Source organism: Aegilops tauschii, chromosome 7, assembly GCF_002575655.3.
Source record: "Aegilops tauschii subsp. strangulata cultivar AL8/78 chromosome 7, Aet v6.0, whole genome shotgun sequence".
NCBI lineage: Eukaryota > Viridiplantae > Streptophyta > Magnoliopsida > Poales > Poaceae > Aegilops > Aegilops tauschii.
Genome location: NC_053041.3, coordinates 150,174,112 through 150,180,459, shown reverse-complemented (window position 1 = coordinate 150,180,459; position 6,348 = coordinate 150,174,112). Strand labels below are relative to the sequence as shown.

Below are 6,348 nucleotides of genomic sequence, written 5' to 3'. Positions count from 1 at the left end.
AAACTAGGTCGTGTCCGATCATCACGTGAGACGGACTAGTCATCATCGGTGAACATCTCCATGTTGATCGTATCTACCATACGACTCATGTTCGACCTTTCGATCTCTTGTGTTCCGAGGCCATGTCTGTACATGCTAGGCTCGTCAAGTCAACCTAAGTGTTTCGCATGTGTTCCGAGGCCATGTCTGTACATGCTAGGCTCGTCAACACCCGTTGTATTCGAACGTTAGAATCTATCACACCCGATCATCACGTGGTGCTTCGAAACAACGAACCTTCGCAACGGTGCACAGTTAGGGGGAACACGTCTCTTGAAATTTTAGTGAGGGATCATCTTATTTATGCTACTGTCGTTCTAAGCAAATAAGATGTAAACATGATAAAAATCGCATGCAAATCATAAAGTGACGTGATATGGCCAATATCATCTTGCGCCTTTTGATCTCCATCTTCGAGGCGCGGCATGATCACCTTCGTCACCGGCATGACACCATGATCTCCATCATCGTGTCTTCATGAAGTTGTCTCGCCAACTATTACTTCTACTACTATGGCTAACGGTTAGCAATAAAGTAAAGTAATTACATGGCGTGATTCATTGACACGCAGGTCATACAACAAATTAAGACAACTCCTATGGCTCCTGCCGGTTGTCATACTCATCGACATGCAAGTCGTGATTCCTATTACAAGAACTTGATCAATCTCATACATCACATATTTCATTCATCACATCCTTTTGGCCATATCACATCACATAGCATACCCTGCAAAAACAAGTTAGACGTCCTCTAATTGTTGTTGCATGTTTTACGTGGCTGCTATGGGATTCTAGCAAGAACGTTTCTTACCTACGCAAAAGCCACAACGTGATATGCCAATTTCTATTTACCCTTCATAAGGACCCTTTTCATCGAATCCGATCCGACTAAAGTGGGAGAGATAGACACCCGCTAGCCACCTTATGCAACTAGTGCATGTCAGTCGGTGGAACCTGTCTCACGTAAGAGTACGTGTAAGGTCGGTCCGGGCCGCTTCATCCCACGATGCCGCCGAATCAAGATAAGACTAGTAACGGCAAGTAAATTGACAAAATCGACGCCCACAACTACTTTGTGTTCTACTCGTGCATAGAAACTATGCATAGACCTAGCTCATGATGCCACTGTTGGGGAACGTAGTAGAAATTCAAAATTTTCTACGCATCACCAACATCAATCTATGGAGTAATCTAGCAACGAGGGGAAGGGGAGTGCATCTACATACCATTGTAGATCACGATGCGGAAGCGTTGCAAGAACGCGGATGAAGGAGTCGTACTCGTAGCGATTCAGATCGCGGTTGATTCCGATCTAAGCACCGAAGAACGGTGCCTCCGCGTTCAACACACGTGCAGCCCGGTGACGTCTCCCACGCCTTGATCCAGCAAGGGGAGAGGGAGAGGTTGGGAAGACTCCGTCCAACAGCAGCACGACGGCGTGGTGGTGATGGAGGAGCGTGGCAATCCTGCAGGGCTTCGCCAAGCACCGCGGGAGAGGAAGAGGGAGAGAGGTAGGGCTGCGCCAAGAGAGAGACGTTCTCGTGTGTTTGCAGCCCCAAATACCTCAAGTATATATAGGGGAAGGGGAGGGGCTGCGCCCCCATCTAGGGTAACCTCCCCAGGGGTGGCGGCAGCCCCCAAAACCCATCTAGGGTGCGGCCAAGGGGGAAAAAGAGGGGGGAGGCCACTAGGGTGGGCCTTAAGGCCCATCTGGACCTAGGGTTTGCCCCCTCCCACTCTCCCTGCGCCTTGGGCCTTGGTGGGGGGCGGGCCAGCCCACCTGGAGCTGGTCTCCTCCCACACTTGGCCCATGCAGCCTTCTGGGGCTGGTGGCCGCACCTGGTGGACCCCCGGGACCCTCCCGGTGGTCCTGGTACATTACCGATAGCACCCGAAACTTTTCCGGTGATCAAAACAGGACTTCCCGTATATAAATCTTTACCTCCGGACCATTCCGGAACTCCTCGTTATGTCCGGGATCTCATCCGGGACTCCGAACAACATTCGGTAACCACGTATATCTATTCCCTATAACCCTAGCGTCATCGAACCTTAAGTGTATAGACCCTACGGGTTCGGGAACCATGCAGACATGACCGAGACGTTCTCCGGCCAATAACCAACAGCGGGATCTGGATACCCATGTTGGCTCCCACATGTTCCACGATGATCTCATCGGATGAACCACGATGTCGGGGATTCAATCAATCCCGTATTCAATTCCCTTTGTCAATCGGTATGCTACTTGCCCGAGATTCGATCGTCGGTATCCCGATACCTTGTTCAATCTCGTTACCGACAAGTCTCTTTACTCGTTCCATAACTCACATCATCCCGTGATCAACTCCTTGGTCACACTGTGCACATTATGATGATGTCCTACCGAGTGGGCCCAGAGATACCTCTCCGTTTACACGGAGTGACAAATCCCAGTCTCGATTCGTGCCAACCCAACAGACACTTTCGGAGATACCTGTAATGCACCTTTATAGCCACCCAGTTATGTTGTGACGTTTGGTACACCCAAAGCATTCCTACGGTATCCGGGAGTTGCACAATCTCATGGTCTAAGGAAATGATACTTGACATTAGAAAAGCTCTTAGCAAACGAACTACACGATCTTGTGCTAGGCTTATTATTGGGTCTTGTCCATCACATCATTCTCCTAATGATGTGATCCTGTTATCAACGACATCCAATGTCCATGGTCAGGAAACCGTAACCATCTATTGATCAACGAGCTAGTCAACTAGAGGCTTACTAGGGACATGGTGTTGTCTATGTATCCACACATGTATCTGAGTTTCCTATCAATACAATTCTAGCATGGATAATAAACGATTATCATGAACAAGGAAATATAATAATAACCAATTTATGATTGCCTCTAGGGAATATTTCCAACAACATCTACGAAAGAAGAATTAAAATAATTCTAATAATAGCATGAAAAATATTGATCTAAATCAGCCTCTTACGAAATAGTGCATAAAGTAGGGTTTAAGCTTCTGTCACTCTAACAACCCATTATCTAATTACTACTCCATAATGCCTTTCATTAGGCCCAAGTATGATGAAGTGTCATGTAGTCGATGTTCACATGACTCCACTAAAGGAAGCAACAACATACGTATTATCAAAATATCGAACGAATACCAAATTCACATGATTACTTATGACAAGACTTCTCTCGTGTCCTCAAGAACAAAAGTAACTACTCACAAATCATATTCATGTTCAAGATCAGAGGGGTATTGAATAGCATAAAGGATCTGAACATATAATCTTCCACCAAATAAATCAACTACCATCAACTACAAGATATAATCAACACTACTAGCAACCCACAGGTACCAATCTAAGATTTTGAGACAAAGATTGAATACAAGAGATTAACTAGGGTTTGAAATGAGATGGCGCTGATGAAGATGTTGATGTAGATTGGTCCTCCCTCAATGAGAGGATCGTTGGTGATGATGATGGCTTCGGTTTGCCCCTTCCGGAGGGAAGTATCCGGGTGAATCGCTCCGCCGGAGAGCAAAAGTGCTCTTGCCCAAGTTCCGCCTCGAGACGGCGGCACTTTGTCTTGAAACCTTCCTTCTGATTTTTTCTAGGTCAAATGGCATCATATAGAAGAAGATGGGCTTCGGAGGGCTGCCAGGGGCCCACAAACTCGGGGCCACACCCAGGGGGGTAGGGCGCGCCCCCCAGGCTTGTGTCTACCTGGTGGGTCCCCCTCTGGTAATTCTTTCGCCAATATTTTTTATATATTCCAAAATAATTCTCCATCAATTTTCAGCTCATTTGGAGTTGTTTAGAAAAGGTGTCACCGATATAGCCCTTTCCGGTCCAGAATTCCAGCTGCCGGCAATCTCCCTCTTCATGTGAAACTTGCAAAATAAGAGAAACTTGCCGGCAATCTCCCTCTTCAAGACTCTAATTTCCCAAGATCGGATTTTTATCTACGTATCCAACCAGGGCAATCTGACGCCGACGTCAAACAGTACCAGCAAGGCAGCTCAAGGCCGCCGCCGCCGGCGTTGGCCGCCCCGGTGCGGTAGGAAACATGAACGTGCTTGGGGACATTGGCAACGTCATCCACGCCACAGCTAGGTCCTTGACTGGTAAGAAAATCAACGCAAGGATTGAATGCCCATCCTGTTTTTCGTTCTTCCGTTCTTTGTCCATTCTTCGTCCTGAACTGAATCCCTTCTTGTTCGCTGCAACAGCAAGATCCAGCTACCGGCCCGGCAGGGATCAATCGTCCAATCATCAGGAGGTTCAGCGGTCAACTCTTGAAGAAGGCCCAGGACGATCCATCCAAGGTACGGATACCATCCCCTTTCTTCTTGCATGCCTTCTAAAGCAATTTCGGGATGATGGATTCTAAATTGCTCTGGTGATTTGCAGGACAGCGTATAACTGATTCTAAATTCCTCCAGCAGCGCGGGCAGCCCTGAAGCCCCCTCGCTGTTACTCGCAGATCGATTGGCACCGGCCGCACTCTAATACTGAGGATGGTGAAGAATGCAGTTTTTCCTTTTCTTTTTGTACACAAATGAGGCAATGCAGTTGGCATCGACAGCTGCTACTCGCTGGCCTCTCCTTGAGCGCAAGTTTCCATCGTCGTCCGCCGCTTCGATGCTCGGCTGCTGCCCCACGGACGCATTCGCCACACCCCTACAGCCGACGCTCCTGCCCTCCACTCTGTGGCTATCCTCACATGTAACGGCTTCTCTCACGTAGTGTTCAGGTATGATTCTTGCATACTGTCGACAAGGGTATTTCCTGAACTGGTTTTTTTTGCATAATGGTTAAGCTCGGTTTCAACTTCTACCGAGTAGTTGATAGTGAAGCCTGATGCAGATACTTGAGCAAAAAAAAAACGCTTGATGCAGATATATGGAGGTTAGGCAGTTCCATTAGCTCTAGAGTTGTCCTCTATACTGATGAGGCCTACATTTTCTGCTCATGCAGGTTGAAGGGAAACATGAACTCTAGCAATCCAAAATAGTAGTAGATATAAAATAACTGCAGCTCATGCGATGTATTTCTATAACAAGGAACAAGTCTGTTTTTTACATCCAACCTCGACCAAGCAATCTGAGCTCATATGGGTGCTCTCTATTTTTCAGAGGTGCATGTATTGAGAGCGCCGATGATTTAGGGCAAAAAAACCACACAAAGTAACAAACTTTGTACAAATTGTACTTGAAGCCAGCGATATCCCGTTGATGGACGCTAACAACAATTCGAACCTGTTAATCGGGGAAAGGTATGCCCATCATCAGTTCTCCATAGTTGAGTTGTTGATATGACAAGTTTAATTCGTGTCTAATCTTCATAGAACTAATTTTGCATACAATGTATGCCATACATAAATGTTAAATCACTACTGTAGGATGCTACTAACGCGACACTACGATCAGAGACCCTTCAAGAAACTGTGTGCGATGCCATAATCGCAAACGGTGTTGTATGAAAACCGTCAGAAATGTGTAAAACGTTTGCGATGACGGATGCATCAAACACGGTTCAGGTTTTAGTTGCATGTGCGATGAAGGGCATACGGTTCAGTTCAATGAACTGTTTGCGATGAGGAGGAACAAAAGAAACGGGCAGCCAAATGGAGGTGTGTGCGATACACAGCATACGGTTCACTCGGATGAACTGTTTGTGATTAGGCAAGAGAACAGAAATGGTTCAATATAACAAGATGTGTGTGATACGCGGCAAACAGGTCTGTAATCATAAATGTGTGCGAAGACCGATAATAACGCAGACGATTCCTTCTAATAAGACGTATGTCATATGCTCTGTCTACACAACATCTATTGGCCATTGTGGGACGGGCGGTCATCCGGATACGCCATAAGGATGCGAAGAGGCATTCCTATCAGCAAGGACTAGCTGTTCCACCAGTAGCTTATGTAAGAAAACTATCAAGTTGAGTGTGCTCAGGCTGGAGCAGCCATCGGATGGGTGACTGGATGGGAAGTTGTGTCGATGTTAAATTAGGTGATGGGATGGGTCATTTCGATCGAAATGCCCCATTCCCTCAGCTAATTTAACCTCGAGATCCTTGTTTTTTATTTTATTTTATTTTTAACACATGTTAAAGAAGGTCTACCGCATTACTTTTTGACAATGTGCGATACGTGGCATACTGTTGATCCATCCGACCTATTTGTGATGGAATAGGCCGTGTGTGTTGTGGGCAAACGCTTGCTAGTATTCAACCGTTTGGGATTGATGAATTCACCATCGACGGGATCCCTAGTGTGGTCCGTGTTCATCTGATCATCA

General features: G+C 46.6%; 1 long non-coding RNA gene across 1 annotated transcript; it reads left to right on the top strand.

Moving 5' to 3' along the window:
- The first annotated feature begins 3,972 nt into the window (after positions 1 to 3,972).
- On the top strand, positions 3,973 to 5,838 carry LOC109757214 (uncharacterized). Its single transcript, XR_005764145.2, has 5 exons — positions 3,973 to 4,166; positions 4,272 to 4,367; positions 4,453 to 4,795; positions 5,178 to 5,317; positions 5,444 to 5,838. It is a non-coding gene; the product is annotated as an uncharacterized lncRNA (long non-coding RNA).
- The last annotated feature ends 510 nt before the right edge of the window (positions 5,839 to 6,348 follow it).